This window comes from Haemaphysalis longicornis, unplaced genomic scaffold (genome assembly GCF_048455015.1).
Source record: "Haemaphysalis longicornis isolate Haplotype H1 unplaced genomic scaffold, Haemaphysalis longicornis Haplotype H1 scaffold_3, whole genome shotgun sequence".
NCBI lineage: Eukaryota > Metazoa > Arthropoda > Arachnida > Ixodida > Ixodidae > Haemaphysalis > Haemaphysalis longicornis.
The window spans coordinates 225718442-225734717 of record NW_027526335.1 but is presented as its reverse complement, the minus strand read 5'-3'; the positions used below and the strand labels follow the sequence as shown (position 1 = coordinate 225734717).

General features: G+C 46.6%; 1 pseudogene; it reads right to left on the bottom strand.

Moving 5' to 3' along the window:
- Positions 1 to 214: 214 nt before the first annotated feature.
- Positions 215 to 4215, bottom strand: LOC144176024 (uncharacterized; annotated as a pseudogene).
- Between the last annotated feature and the right edge of the window lie 12061 nt (positions 4216 to 16276).

The window sequence follows — 16276 nt, the reverse complement described above, 5'->3', positions numbered from 1 at the left end:
GCCTCGCGCGACACACTTCTACGCGCCGCGGTAAGTTCCTGCCGCTGTTGTCGTACGTTGTGTGCATATACACGAATGGTAATTCACAGTCCACTGTCACATCTCGGAACGGCCGATCTCTTTCCGATATGCTCAAACCAAAACCACGACTCTGGAGTTTCCATTATAATTTTTTTTTGCTAGCCTCTGTTTACTTAATGTGTTCTTTAATGAGCTAAGTTTCTGGTCGATACCAGCTGAAAAGCACTCCTTTGCAAACGCCACTTTTTGTATGGGGAAAGGAAAGAGGGATGTGAAACAACAGGAACAGTTTTTTCGGAGGTTGGATCGGGTAGAAGTGGTAGGAACGGTCGACATTTTCTATTATTATGGCACTTCGGTCACAGCAGGAGTGAAGTACTGAAGGGATCTCAGCTTTTCTTCACGAGATTATTTATTCAAGTAAAAGGACACTGGCGTTTGGAAATAGGCTGGTAGACTGCCATGATTAATTATTTACCATCAGGAGCACGGCAAAAAGAATATGTATGGGAATCCAAATCAAGTAAAATGTTTGTAATATCTACACGACAGCTACCTCGGGTACTCATACAGTCAAGCACAGGAAACTGAAAACGGGCAAATGGCAGTGGGCTCACTTTCAGCGGTTCTGGCGACGGCTAAACGCTGTTTGTTTGGGTATTCCTTCATGACAGACCACACGTGCCAGGACTGAATGCCTCGGATGCGTGGCAGACGCTTCCATTCTTTGTGCTTTTCCATGTGAAACTCTTCGATGCCTGCAGCAGGTGCGTGAATCAGCGTCACTTTCTTTAGCTTGCCTTGCAACTCGGCAATCATTTCAGCTGCTGAGCGAATGACATTGGTGCTGCCTGCCTTCAGGTTGCATAACGAAGCATGATGTGTTACAATACCACCAACTCCATCACACGAGTTTTTTCCGTGTCCGGTAGCAGAGAACAGCCACTTCACAGACGTGTAGTTTGCTCTGGAAAATTCGTACAGCTGCTATTTGTTCTCGAAATGGCTGGCTGCACCGTCACTAACGTAACAACGTGGATGTAGACAGGGGCACTGTCTTCCAGGCGTGCGTGCACCTTGTGGAGCGCATAGCGTGCATGTGCGGTATCGTGTTGCATGTCGTCGGTGACTACTGCGAAACTCTGAACTGATTTTTTTGTAGTTGCAACGCACACAAACAGTGAAACCTGTGTTTTGTGCCAGTGGTACCACTGGACTCCATTTGGCAGAATAACTGTCCAATTTTCAGCGAAGTCGAAGTGCAGTACAATGCTTGATTGCCGTTCACATCTTTTTTCTTCATTTATGGCAATAGCCTGAGTCCGCCTAATATAGCCATGGGAAATGCACTTGGTAACCCATTTTCCTAGCTCCTTCACGAACGCAGCTGGCAGTACAGTCTTTTTTATCAGAGAACCATTTTCCCACACAGCATAGGTGACCTCATCTTCATTCGAAATGCTGAAAGCGGACATGATGAGGTTATCGGCCATTGGGCACTGCCGGCACTCGCCCCAGAAACATTGCGTCGATGGTGAGGTGCAAAGACAAAGCTCCTTTAAGGTGCTCATTCTTCGGCCAACCCCTGTAACGTTTTGTAGGGCCAGAGCAGACAGGTCGGCATTTGCACAATAAACGCAGAGGCACACTTCGTGCCGGGGTGAGTGCAAGACCCATTTGGGGCGCAAAGAACACAACTTCGACAAAGCCATCATGACACCAGGATAGGTTCTGTGTAGACATTGCAAGTCTCCCGTACCGAGTGTCATGAAGTGCTTTGACACGTATTCCCAAGTACCGTTTACGACTACTGACGTAGCGTAGAAAACCGGGCTAGTTGGTACGAATTCATCTTCGCAGCCATTAGCGCACCCAGGATTTTTGTCTGGGGGGGGGTTTGAAATTTTGGCAACAAATATAAAATATAAAAATGTATAAATTAAAAATATAAAAGAACAAATATAAAGACAAATGTAATACAAATAAATAAAAATAAATAACGATAAAGCAGAAAATATCTAAAACTATAGGGACCGGGCAGCTGGACGGGTGGCGCCACCACTCGGCGCTCCGCTCGTCAGTGGAATGAGCCGGTGCATTGTACTACACAGCCTCCCGTTGTTTTTGTCGTGTTTGCTTCGGTGCTTTGTATGTTTTGTTTGCGTTGTGAGCAGACATGTGAGATTAAACGAAGTCTAAACAGATCTGTTGGATTCTTAGATGCAGTAATGACTACGTAAACTTGTCGGACGCGTCTAAAGTTGGGTATCGGCTGCAATGGCATAAGCGCTTTTTGCAGCGATCTGCGCTTGGCTCCACCCGTTCTGAGTACGAATAAAACTACTATTATTAGTATTATTTTCTTCTTAAATGCACTCACGGCTACGCAAACTTATTGGATGCTTGTAAGGTTGGGGAAGGGCTACATTGACACGAGCGCTTTTGCAGCGCTTTGCGCCTGGCTCCGCGCGATGCGAGTTGGAATCAAACTATTAGCAATATTAGAATTCATTTCTAGCACTTCAAATTATCTTCACTGGTTTCAATGACTACGGTTTCCACGCCAGCCTTAGCGCTGGGATACCTCAATACGTGTGCTTTAAATAGAAAGGCACCAGCATACGAGATGGATTACCGTGTATCCGTAGAAATGTTGCGATAGTTTACACTTTCTGTAACCGTGAGCTTTGTACCTTCGGTTCTGGTGAGCGACACTGTGACAGCATGGGAGCCTGAAAGCCGAAGTGGAAAACCCACGTTTCTGGTGGTCATTTTATCAAGAGCCAAAGTTATTCACCAACTCAACAGCCCAAGCTAAAAACCATCCCTCCTCCCCTTCCCGTTTTACCCCCTGCGTAGAATAAAGGCTGGCACCGACAGTTTAAAAATGTGGCAGTGTTAACGTCAGCCGGTGTTTTTTAATGCTTAAGTATTCTTTACAGAGTACCTAAAAAATCGTGTAATGCCTGGTGAAGACACCAAAAACGCGCGATTATTTGCCTCAAATATGGGTGCATGAGCCCGCGTCCTCCACCACAGACACATTTCCGACACACTGGAAAAAGTTTAGATTTGGAGAGGGGGCATGGAAGTTCAAAATTAAACAGCAAAATCATCTAATGATTATGATGGTTGAACACAAAGCTTTCTTCGGGCGAAATCGAATGGGAAATGGTCAAAATAAAAGACGCTGCGACCAAAAGACCAAACTCCGTGCTGGTCAAATTTGACGCTTAACTAGTCAAAGTTTAAATCCAGAAGGCAACCAAGGAAACCCATACAATAGAGCTCTACGATAAACCATCATCGTCGTTAGACGGAGGTGTGCATGATTTTTCAAGCGTAGGTGGCAGCTTGTAAACCGACCGCAGCATTCAGTTGTGAAGCTGAGTACAGGTTTCAGGCACCCTCCTGTCTTGCGTCCTTCAGTCACGCAGGAATTGGTTTTTGAAAAACCATTTACCAACTAGCCAGAAACCATTGCAATTCTTGTAAAGCAATGCTTCTCCACGACAAGCAATAACATTCTACTATCATGCGTACTATCATGCGGTATTTATTCTATCAAGGATTCCCGATGACTGTAGTAAGAGCATTTCTGTGAAATTAAACATGTTTCAGCCGTAGGTAATGAAGATACAGAAGCGTCATCCATCACAATTTCTGTTTTGAGGTAAATATTCGAAGACACCCTCCAACTTTGTCTTTCGCTTGTGTCTTGCCCGTTTCGTCATCAACTGCCAAAGGCTTTCGCCGCAGCATTCCTAGATCGGTTGCACACACCGGCTTTGTGGGAGCATTTACCGGGAATATACTCCTCGATTCGCAAAACTGCATGCAGGCATGAAAAAATTTCATGAAGCAACGAACTTTCACTTCCAGCTTGACTTCCAGCTTGGCGCATTGAGCGTCGTCTGCTATTTGTAAATACTGAGTATGGGCGTAAATAACACACATGGCATACCTTGTAAACGTCACATCCACACTCAGGATTTACCGATCTGAAAAATGCACGTGGGGTTACGTTCGCTTTGCAAGCCGCACCGCAGAAAAACGACAGAAAGCCATGCACAACTACGCTGCGTTGACCGCCACCGGCATTCCACTGACGAGCGGTTCGCCATGGGTGGCGCTGTTCGCTGAAACGACGGTGGTGCCATACAACGGCCGCCCGGTCCCTATAGTGAGTAGGCGAGTTTTTATTATTTTTACGCGAAAAAATTAAGCATTAAATCAGCCGTCATAACCTATACAATTCGCCTGCAGGAGGAATATAATAATGGGTGCACCTTCACATAAAAAAAGAAGATACGCGAAGCCTTTTGCCATTGCCCGAAGCCCCGGACCCAAGTTTGGAAGTAGAATCGGAAGGAAGGGACAAAAATGCAGAGAGAAAAAACTTCGCAGTACAGTTGACTATTATGTAACGACAAATATTGTCCCTTCTCTGCCGCTACGGTAGCATGGTGATCGGCAGGGAAGCAGTCGAGAAGTTTCAGTATTTTTAAGTTAACTGGTTCAATATACTAAAAACATTGGCAGATCATTAACACATACAAATTTCAAACAATAAATACACTTATTACATGAAACGAGAAAATAGTCAAGAGAGTGTACGTAGCAACAAAATTTGGCCAATAACTGCCACTACGGCAGCATGTTGGTCGAGCGGTGAAGCAGTCGAGGCGTTAATTTACTGATCTAATTTACTGCTGACCTTGTCTGATCTTGAACACATACAAATTTAAAACAATACAATTATTACATTAAATGAGAAAACCAGTAAAGAGAGCAAGAGTACTTAACGGGGCATGGCTGACTGGATCGCGGTCTCCTGGCGAAAGGGCCGGACGGCGGGCGGCAGCGTTTCTCGAATGATTTCCTGGTGCAGGGCCCCCTTGCAGCCGGCGGAGCGGGTTTATAGTTACTTAAAGTGGACCCGTGGAAGAAAAGAAAATTCCGGCCCCACTTTCTGCAGCCATTCCGGGAGACGCTTATGAACACCAATCAGCCATGTTCCCGCCAAAGAGAAAAGGACCAATGACATGCAGACAGGAAGTTTGCACTGGAAAACGCGCACTTGCAGAATTATTGATGCAAAGAATGTAGTTCAGACAAAACACACCAAAGTAAACAGTGGAAAAGGCTGCAAGGTCGTTTGAACTACACCGAGTGCCCGGAGCCCGAAACCGGCCAGTGCCGACGCCACGGGGGGTGTGGAGCGCTGCTGCCGCGCTGTAACTGAAGCTGGGCCGATGGCTCCCCGTAACAGTCGCTTCTTCCAGTCGGTCGGCGCGCAAAGACACACTCCGCATGCATTTCTTAGAAAACCTGGGCCTTGGCGGCCGAAGTAGTAGTTGAAAGAAGAAAAAAGCCAATTGAACGGTGGCTTCGCGACAAGAGCAAGAGTACTAAACGGAACATAGCTGATGGTGAAGGTGTGCACCAACGACGGGCGGCAGCGTTTCGTAAGTGAGACCCCGGCGCCGGCAGCTGCTCCCCGTGAACCCGGCGGACAGGGCTTTGTTTTGTTTCGACCGGGTCATTGAAAAGAAAAGCGCATTCTGGGCACATTTTCCGCAGTCAATCAACCATGGTCCCGCCAACAACAAAGGAACCCAACACTAACAGACACAATGTTTGAACCCGAAAACACGCGCTCCGGCAAAAGAATTATTGACGTAGACGAAATAGTTGAGACAAAACAGGGAAGCAAAGAGTGGAAAGAACAGAAATGGCTGTTGGAAGTAGAGAGAGGGCTCGGAGCCCGGAGCAAACACCACAGGGAGTGCGGAATCTTCTACAACACGGATACCCAATCCCCTGCGACACTCGGCCAGGACGATCTCCTCACCACGTAATAGCCGCGCCTTCCGGTCTGTTGGCGCGCAAACACAGGCTACATGCGTTTCGTAGTAATACGGGGGCCTTGACGCCCGAAGTAGTTCTAAACAACACGGAAAGACAGCAAACGCAACGAGGGCTGCGCAACAACTATTTGCTGCTATATCAGATACTAAAAAAAGGCTGTTCGCCTGTCTACCAACTCCAAAATAGGGTTCACACGTCGAAGCCAGTTTCGAGGAACAAAGACTGGGCCCAAACTTAAAATACGTCTGAATATGAAAGTTTACTCAAATTCGATCTATCTGCAAGTGAACGAAATCTGTTCGTATAGGTTGGCACAATTTGCACTGAACAGTCACATTAACACATATTTCTGAAAGCCTATTCAACACAACATCATTGTTATCCGTGATCAGTGATTTTCGCAACTGCGCACGAAGCATTGCTGCCTTCCTCGCTATAATGTTACAAACTCAGGCGATATATATAAAGAAAAACTGAACCTTTTTTTATTCAACGGGAGAGGGAAAACAGTTGTTTAAGCTTTCAAATGAAATAAAATAACTTCGATCTGATCTTGTTAGATTTGATTTGAGGCCAGAAGGCAAGCTCGACAATACTCAGTCCCAACCTATGGGAAATTTCAGCGTCCTTTTTTTCTAGAAGACGACGAATGATTCAAATCTCGTGATGGAAGTTGCACACAGATGTTCAGAAAGTGGTATAATCTGGGCCTACAAAAATTGTGCTACTATTTGCGGTTTAGCGTGGGCTATGATAGGGGGAGGGGGGCTACAGGAATCATTCTAAACCCCCAGGGATTATTAAGAATTCAGAAATTTCCTGACCAACGGACATTTTGAGTCACTAAAATTTTTTCTCATTCTTTTTCTCTAACTACTTCAAGTTATATACGCAAGTTGGTCCGCACAGTCTTAAAAGCACAACCCTAAAAGCTTGTGGTCTAGTTTTCTTTTATTTTTAAAGCCGGTCATACAATATTCTTCTTCGAGATTTAACTGCGAATGTCCAATAATAAAAGCTTCCGAGACTACACACTTCGCTCGGAGAACTTCGGTTTCGGTTCGGCGGAAGAGGCGTGCGGAGGGGGTTTGGGTCGACTTACCTCTGGGGGGGGGGGGTTACAACCCCCAAAACCCCCCCCGTGGGTGCGCCACTGTTCGCAGCGCACAAATGACAGGACAAAGGGGAGGAAAACACTGGACAAGCGCTGAATCAAAACTAAAATTTTTATTGAATTGCAAATGTGGTCACTTTTATCTTGGCCAAACGGGCCACTGCTTAAATGTTCGTTTGCGGGAGCATGACAGTTCACTTAAGGGAGTGCCTTCAGGCCATCTTTCCACCCATTGCAATGATTGTGGTTGTACACCTTTCCTACATGACACAACAGTACTGTTCCGGCACGGTGATCAAAAAGTGAGGGAAGTAGTGGAAGCATATAAAATTCGAAAAATGTCTGACTCGTGTGTTAGCACTCCATCTTTGCCGCTTTTAGATGCAGAAATTGCATATCTTGATGAGTGTGGTACATGAGCACGTGCACCTGTGCAGTTGCTTTTAATGGGTTCATGTGTCAGATTTTTATCTTTGTTTTATGCCTTCAATGGCTTTATATTTGTGTTTCTTCAATAAAACATTTTAGTTTTGGTTCAGCGCTTGTCCAGTGTTTTCCTCCCCTTTGTCCTGTCATTTGTGCGCTGCGATGCTGAATTACGATCACTGACACCACATCTTTCCTGTTTGGGCTCTGCCGCAAGCACTCGAGCTCATTTTTTGTGTAGTACTGTAGCGCAGCTTGCACATCGGATGGACTGAGCCTTGACCTTGTGAACGGGTCTGCCGTTGACCACACGCCATTCATACCGCGCAGCTTTTGAGCCTTTGTGAAGATGTACTTTGTAGCATTTGGAAGGATATCCTGGATTTCTTTTGGCGGTACTTCAGCTCGAAGCAGAGTCAGCAGGCGCAAGCGTTCTTGATAGATGTTAACACCTCCAAAGCTTCATTAAGGTTTCGCAGCCAACTGGTGCACAAATGGTAGTCATCCTTCAGAAGGGCGGAATTGCCGGTGTTCCCGTAGGCGGTGATTAGACTTGAATGTATTTCTTTAACGACGACCTTTTCAATTTCAGCGCATTTCGTTTTTGCGCAGGATTTTCTGCTGCGTGGATGTAGGGCAGAAGGCAGTTTAAATGGTGAAACTTCGGAAAGTTGAACATACCTGTTCACTTGGAGGACTGCCTCACCTTGTTAAAGAAATGTATCATTGGTTTTGTCAGAAGTACCACTAGGAGAACACAGAAATTCGGTCAGGTGGCGAAAGCAGTGCTGGCAGATTTCATCACTACATCGATGTCATGGCGCAGACATTTTTGCAAAGATTCAATGTCGATCTTTGACGCTGCGGAAGTTTCTCTGTCAAACTATTGTCTTTTTCTTGTGGACGTGTAATCAATCGGCACAAACTGTTCTTTTGGAGCTGTGCAGGTTGTACACTTCTTGTGCGCATGTGGCAGCAGCCAGTGCCGATCAACTTGCTCAGTTCAGTTTGGATGGGAATGAACTGTGGGTGGGTGAACGGGTGACGTTTTTTTTTTAAGAACAACATCCGCTAGGTTTCCCCGGCTACATCTATCAGGAGAGGAGTGTGCTGGTTGTCGAACAAGCAAACACGCGCACAAATACATGTGCAAACCCATGGAAAAAAAAAAAAATTTTAAGGGAAGGAGTCAAAAGCAAACAAGAATATTGCAAGAGTCAAGCAAAGGGAGGCATCCGTTGAAGCATCCACTGAGGGCCCATCAATCAGTGAGTTGAAGGTCAGAAAAGGACGGGGCAGTAGCACCTCCCCTGACTGCAATTTGCGTACGCAAGCGTCGAAAAATCACTAGGAATACGGTAATCTAAGCTTTGCCTTTGTGAGATGTGACTAAACAATAAATATACGGCCATGATATGACAACAGACCGGAATTTAGTAATACATCAAGCAGCCAGGTGCCCGATCACACCTGATCCTCATTCCAGCAAAATGGGTTCACGCACACGCGGTGTCTCCGAAAAGCCTGCTACAGCCTCGTAAGCTGTGGTGCATGTGTTTGTTTGCTGGTTAGTTATTTTTAATGTTATTCTCTCATGTTTCCCTTAAAGAAGGCGGTGGGAAACTCTGTGCTGACGCGTGAGCACAATGCGCTGCCAGCGGAAATGTGCCCATCGTAGTGAGGAACTGATTAGTGCCTGAAGGTCAATCCATTTTGTCCTTTGTAACCGTACGTAATCAGTTTCGGACGCCTGTGCATCAGAAAAACCTTTCCTTTTTGTTTCGCCTCCCGCAAAACACTGGCGCCATAAAGGAGCGCTTTTCAGCTGGTATCAGCCAGAAACGCAGTTTGTTAAAGAACACAGTAAACAGAGGCGAGCAAAAAAAAATAAAATAGAAACACCGAAGTCGTGCTTTTTGTTTGAGCATATCAGAAAGAGATCGGCCGTTCCGAGATGTGACAGAGGACTGTGAATTACCGCTCGCGTATGTGCACACAACGTCCGACAACAGCAGCAGGAACTTACCGCAACGCGTAGAGGCGTGTCGCGCAACGCCCAAGTTTAGACCCTTATAACTTTGTTCTGAACAAAATGATGCAACATGTTTTTTCGCAGTTTTGTTTTCCAAGTAAAGGAGTCTTGTTTCCACAATTCTGAAGAAAATCGAGTATGTTTTTTTTTATATTGAGTTTTGAATTTACGCAATTTCTGAAAAATAGCCAAAGTAATTCAATTTTTTACGTACTTATAATTTTTCTACAAACCCATCTTTTGCTGATGCATTCAGACACGTCTGGGCAACAAAACTTCTGACTTAAAATTTTTTTTCAGAAAAGAAGAAATTTAGATAGGGGGCGTCAAAAACGGGCTGATTTCACGATTTTTTTAAACATTTTTTGTTCGCTGCCTGACGCCGATCTTGCGTTACACTGATTAGCATGCTGGTCTAGTTTATGGCTCGAAACATTTTATACGCACAACTTTTACTCCTGGACGTACACAAAGACGCAGACTTGCAAAAATGTGCAGTTGCCGGCACCACCTTTGCGCTTTGGGCACATTCAAGCATTTTTTTTCTCCCGAACTACGCACCTCAGGAGAAAACAAACTTGACCTTCGGGGGTTTCCACAGGGCACGCATATATCATAAAAAAACAAGAATGAACAAAAAATGGTCGTGTACACGCATGTTCGTTCTCCCATGGAATCGCCCAGCATCTCTCTCTCCGCTTCCGATTGTTACCCTTTTGATGAATTGGGGCAGACTGGCCCCCATTCATGCAGCAGCTCCCCCACAGCGAGACCTCGTCTGTGTGCACCTGTTTTATGTACATGCCTATGCGTTGCTGGGTTAGTATTGTGGATAGCACACTTGCCCCTTCTCTTGCAACCCAGGTTCAAATCTTACGCAAATAAAAAAAAAGGTGTTTTTTTTTTAAGTTATCCGTTTTCTTTTTACAACAGCAGCCATTTTGGTACCACTTGCATTTACAGGCAATGAAGACGATGACTACGGTCACTTTTCATTTTTGATGAAGCATGCAAGGCTTTCGCCTTAGAAATAATTGCAGCTGCAGCCAAGGCAGCTGTTAACCTTGCAGAGAAAAACCCACAGGGCATGTCAGCCATGGGACCTGTTTGTGCACATAGTGAATGATGGTTCACTCAAATCTACAGGCTAAAAAGTGCGATGTTCTCATGACATCTTAAGATTTTTATTACACACAACGCTTGAAACAGTCATCTTCATCCTCTTTGCAATTTACAACTACAGGAGTGACCGTAGCAGTGATTGCAGTAGCAGTACTGCTTTCAGTACACCTTAAACATCTGTCAGAAGGTATGCATGGAAAAAAAAAAGGAGGTTCTATTTTTTGCAGCCGCCCCTTTCCATAGGGATGATTTCCCGTGCAAGCCGGGTGAACTTCCCAAGCGTTGTAGTCCCACACAAGGGCCGAGCACTAGGCCGGGGAGTCGCTTGTAGCTATTTTACAGGTAGGTGTCCGGCGCCACCAAGGCACGGGAATGCACATGGTGCCTTCCACGGCCCCGGCGGACGCTGTGGCAGGACATGCTGCCAGACTCTTTCACCCCCACCAATGCGGTGTTCAGGGGTAAGACACCCGAATAAGATTTGGGAGCAGTTTTTGGAGCAGCGAAATCTCGATTTTGGAGCAGAAGAACGACATTTATTATGTAACCTTGGTAGCTTAAAACCCAAAATTTTAGCAACTCACGGGGGAAAGTGCACTTTTTAATCGGTTTTGAACCTACGTTACACTAAAACAGCCTTTCAATAAAGTTTTTTCTACCAGAGTATTACAAGGACAAACTGCACTACCTTTTTACAAACCATTTTTGAATTCTTATGCTCTATGCATAGATAGCGTAGATTTATGTTGAAAATATCGAATTGAAAAACTAAGCAATTGTAAGGCATTTTTATTATCATCTGAATGCCGAAATTATTATTTTTGCAACCCAGACTCGGCTTTATGCACATGTAAAGCCACGGCAGAAGATGCGCGAAGCGAGGTTACAGTCGTCGCCCACCACCAGCCCTCCCATTTCAATCCCCAAGGTGCACGTTAACGATGATCGTAATTTCAGTAACGTTGGTATGTTTAGCCACCTCCTTTTTGGCCTTAAATTTCACTTCAGATAGACGAACCATTATTCCCGCTATCGGACACTGCTTGCACATTTTGTGGCGATGTAGCCTGCGCCGCCACTTCTGCAGTGTCGATCGTCCCATTCCCGCCGCTCGCAAGCTCGCTGTGAAAGGCAGCAATAACTCAGCATCTTAAGACAACGCAATAAGTCCAAAATTTCAATTAATGCGCGCAGCGCACCTCCAACTCAATCAAGGCCAAAACACGGTGAATTCGTGGGCACCATGTTGTTTTTGATGAACTCCCGTCTTTCAAGTAGCGCAACTTCCCGCAACAGATAAAAAGACTAGATGTACACCCAGCCACCCCCATAACCAAAACCAAGGTAGAAATCGGCGAAGAGCACTCTGCCTGAAACACAAGCAACTGCTTCACCCGGCGGCCATGTTTTTTAATCTTAACCACAGCAAGATGGCGGCGCCCAGTCATGTTGTTCCGAGGCATCGGAGGCGATTTCCGGAGAAACGGCGTTCCAAAAATTAACGTTTTTTCATCAACTTGCACAAGTATTTTGACGCCTCAGTACACATAAGTATTTTTTCTACCGGACTTTGCAATGGTTTTCGATGGGAAAACTTTAGAAACGCACAGAATGTAACATGTGGAACTGGAACTTGTGACTATCGAAAAAACTATCTCGCGGAAAATTTTATGCAGGTTTTTTTTTTAAATCAAACCTTTACAAACAGCACCACCTTGTGGGTGCTGGAAAATTATGCTGTCAGTAAGCATTTTTCCCCACTGAAACTGACGGGAGTGTTAAAATCCTTGGCTTTTGGACTGTTCTGGAGCAGTTTGGCGCAATTTTTGCAATTTTTAAGCTTTCTGAGCAGCCTGGCGCAAAAAAATAAATTTGTATCAAATCTGCGCTATATGCGCAGATTTGATTTGTAAAAGCCCGGCAGGCCCTTTGCAAAGGTAAAATGCAGCTTCACAGGGGCGAATTCCCCTTTCAAGGGTCCTTACTTGACCAGGGACACCTGTGTTATGAATGTTATGACCTCTGTGTTATGACCTCTATCCACCCTGCTAATTGCTCAGTGCCTACAAATCGAGAGCTTGGTTTGCAAGCACCGGAGACTAATGACAACAATGCGGAAGGTCCCGTGGATGACAAGGCACCGTGTTCGACTATTCTCGAAGCGTACTCTAACAGCGGAAGTCAATATTCCCAAAGGACTCGCAGCCGCCAGTGAGATGTTTTTGCGCTCCCAAAAGAGACCGCGGAAACGAAAGAGGCACAAGGAGACTGCGACGCATTCGGCCTCGAAAACATCGGTCTGTGCCCCGAATCGCCGCACATCCCAGCAGAGACACTTCCTTTTGATTTCCAACCACCTCGAGAGGGGATGTTTTCGGAAGTTCAGCATAAGAAACAACCACCACGTAACGCGTCGTCGATTTTTAACAGGCTCATTGCTCCGTGGTAGTGTGAGGTTGGGCATCTTTTACGCAGGACCAACCACTGCTTTCCGGATCACCCCGCGAAGTGGTATGCAACGTAAAGGAACTCCACCCAACCGTTCCCGCAAACCCCTTAAAAACAAGCGCCAACGGAGGCGAACGCCACAAACCCGAAAGAAACGTGACCTATTCACCGCATTTCAATCCTGCTTTTTTCCTACCGGATTGTCAGGACACAGACACCCTAGTAAGAGGCGCAGGAAAGGCAACCAGAGTGTCTTTCACAGCAGAGGTTCATGCTCCCCGAAGCGGAAGAGGCGCCGAGTTACTAGGCAACCGTATGCTTTTCCGGCAAAGACGCACGCATGTACATGGAACTGTGACTCTGGACAACGATTTCCTGCTGTATACAGCTCCGGACGCTTTCTTTTGTTCTTGTAGTGCACTCAAGCTGACTACGCCGTAGACTTTTCTGTTTCTGGTAGCTTCGAGAACTGCTTGAACTGTTTCGTACCCATGCGAACTGTTTATGGTGACGTGCTTGAACTTTGGTGTGCAAACTGTTTTCTTTTCTACGAACTCGACTGTGCTGTGTGACTTTGCTAATTGGATTGGTGGTTAGACCCTCTCTTCGACTCTTCGACACTGACTGGCGTTCTCCATCCCCTACGTCTAGAGAATAGTTCTTTCTAAGAACTTTCTGAAGAGGGGGGTAGAGTGTAGTGAAGGGCCAGTGCAATGTGGTGGCCAATCCACCGAACCCGGGGGGTAGCGCTTGCCGAAGGCAACGGGCCAGCAAGGAAGAAGACGAGGAAGGAGCTCGGAAGCTGTCGGGAAAGAAGACAGCAGGACGGCGCCCTCGCGGTGTAGGCCCGAGGTCCGTCGCCGGCGCTCCCTTCGAAGTTTTTGCCGTCGCGGTGTAGGCCCGACGACAATCCACCCTGGACGCCGCCGGGGGAAGCCGGAGTCCGAACCAAGAGCGGTTTTCCGGGGACGCAGAGCGCGGGCAGCGAGGCCTCGTTTCAAGCCCAAGCTAACTCCTCCCGCCGCTAATCATCGGCGCAGCCGTACAGACTGCCACCTCCCGTCGATTCAGCGACGTCACCGGCCCGCCCCTGCTCCATCCATCGTGTAAGCCCCAGCGGACTGTAGTGGACCGGTTCCTCGCCAGTCCTCTGCGAGTCTTGTGAATATTGTCTTTCCTCTTTCAATGCCTGCCCGTTTGGATTACCTGTTCAATATAACGCGTGTGTTTGTGTAGACAGTAGTCCAGCTCATTGCTCTGCACGTGGTCTGGCCCAACATTCATGACAACCTGTTCCCATTGAAGAAACCAGTGGGTGTCTGGCGGTACACGGATACGAACCCGGTGCCTCCCGCATATGAGGCGAGTGCCCTACGTCTGAGCCACCACTGGTGTTAAAAGTTATGACCCCTTCTACCGGGGCATTTCCTGACACAGTCAAGTAAACTTCCCAAGCACTGAATCCCCTGTACAGGAGGCACTTGCACCAATTTTACTGGTTGGTGCCCAGTGGTACTGGAGTACTTTCCAAATTTTTGTACCCCTTAATACAAAACAACGTGGTGGAACGGTTTCCATTACACTGGATCCTCCGTACGGGGGGGTGCCTGTATCCATTTTTGCTCTGTTGGGTGACCAGCAGATACAGACCCCACCTGAAGGGTATTGAGGAACCTCCAACATCTGCCGCAGCGGTAGAGCAAGCCTAGGCCCTTTATCACCTTCCGATGCAGGTGGCGCTTGAACCCTTTTGACTGGTGGGCGCCCAGTGGTCACAGACCCTGCCCGAAGGGGATCGTGGAACCTCCCACATGGCCCCTGGGGCTGCATGTGGTAGAGCTCCAAGCGTTCATTCCCACGTCCTGACGAGCAGAGCACCGGGGACGCTTGTACCCTTCAAATAAACTAGTGGGTATCCGGTCGCCAGATATCAAACTTTGCACCTCCCGCTTACGGGATGAGTGTTTCATGAGTCAACCATCGATGTTAGTCATGACCTTTGGGTACACTCCTCTCTTCCCAGTGCATGCAATGAAAGCACAGGTGCACCACACAAGGCCCACCCAGGTAGCGTGTCAGTGGGGACTCTCGTGCACTCTCTCGGGATGCGCTCCTCTGCCACAGTGCAGAGTTGCTGCTGCACTGCAGGTGCACCAGGGCACATGACAGTCACACCCTTTGCACTACTCTGCCCCCTCGTGCAGCTGCCTCAGGTCTGGCGAGGCTGCCCCTCCATTGCCAACGTACTTGGAGGTTGCCTGTTGATGTTGGTGCCTGTTGATGATAGATTGCCTGTTGATGTGTTCTCGGCGCATGATGTGTCGGATTTTGAAAAGCGTGTACTTTCTACAATATTTTAAACATTCACTGTGCCGCTACTTTTCTTTGTGTACTGCTATCATTTCTGTCTTTTGTAAGTTTCTTATCTTTTATTTCTGTATTCCACACTTGTTTGACTGTTTTCTGAAATATTTACAGTTGAACCCCTTTATAAGAGACACGTACTGGGGAGCAGTTTCTGTCTCTTATACGAAATGTCTCTTATAAGCAGAGAACCATGTTTTCACTTACTAATCAGACCCTAGTTCAATGTGGGCACCGTATGACTAAAACAAGCTCAAAAGAACGCCACAGCATGTTGCAAAAGATTCATTCTAATTTATGTTTGGCCCCCAGAATTTATGAAACAGTTCTGAATCTTTGTTTGCTTCATGACTGTATTTACACTGTTTTTTACGACCGATTCTAGAAGCTTTCTTTCCTTTCACTGTTTGTGGAAGATGAATCGTAGATGTTGAGTTCACAAGCCTGATGAATAGCCAGAGCGCACAGCTTCTTGCGCTGTGTGCTCAGGCTATTCATTACGCTTGCAGGACTCAACATCTGCGATGATTCTTGACTTAGAGCTACGCGAGTGGGAGAGCCCACATGTGCGGTTGCGCTCCAATCGGTGGCAGTAAGCTTCAACCACTTCTGTAAGTTGCATTTCCATTGGCAGGGCTTCTCATCGTCATTTCATAGCTGACTGAACCACTGTGTGCTTACTCAAACTAGCCTCAAACTAGCAGAAAGGTATCTTTTGCACCTGTGACTCGGGCTGCGGCCTATGTAACTTTGTATAATTTCAAACACCCAATTTTCTGTGGCTGATATTTCGTGAAATATTGCTGTGGGTTATAAATAATGTATGTGCTTTCAATTCTGCCCTTAGTGTGCAAAACATTGCATCGATGCAACAAGCT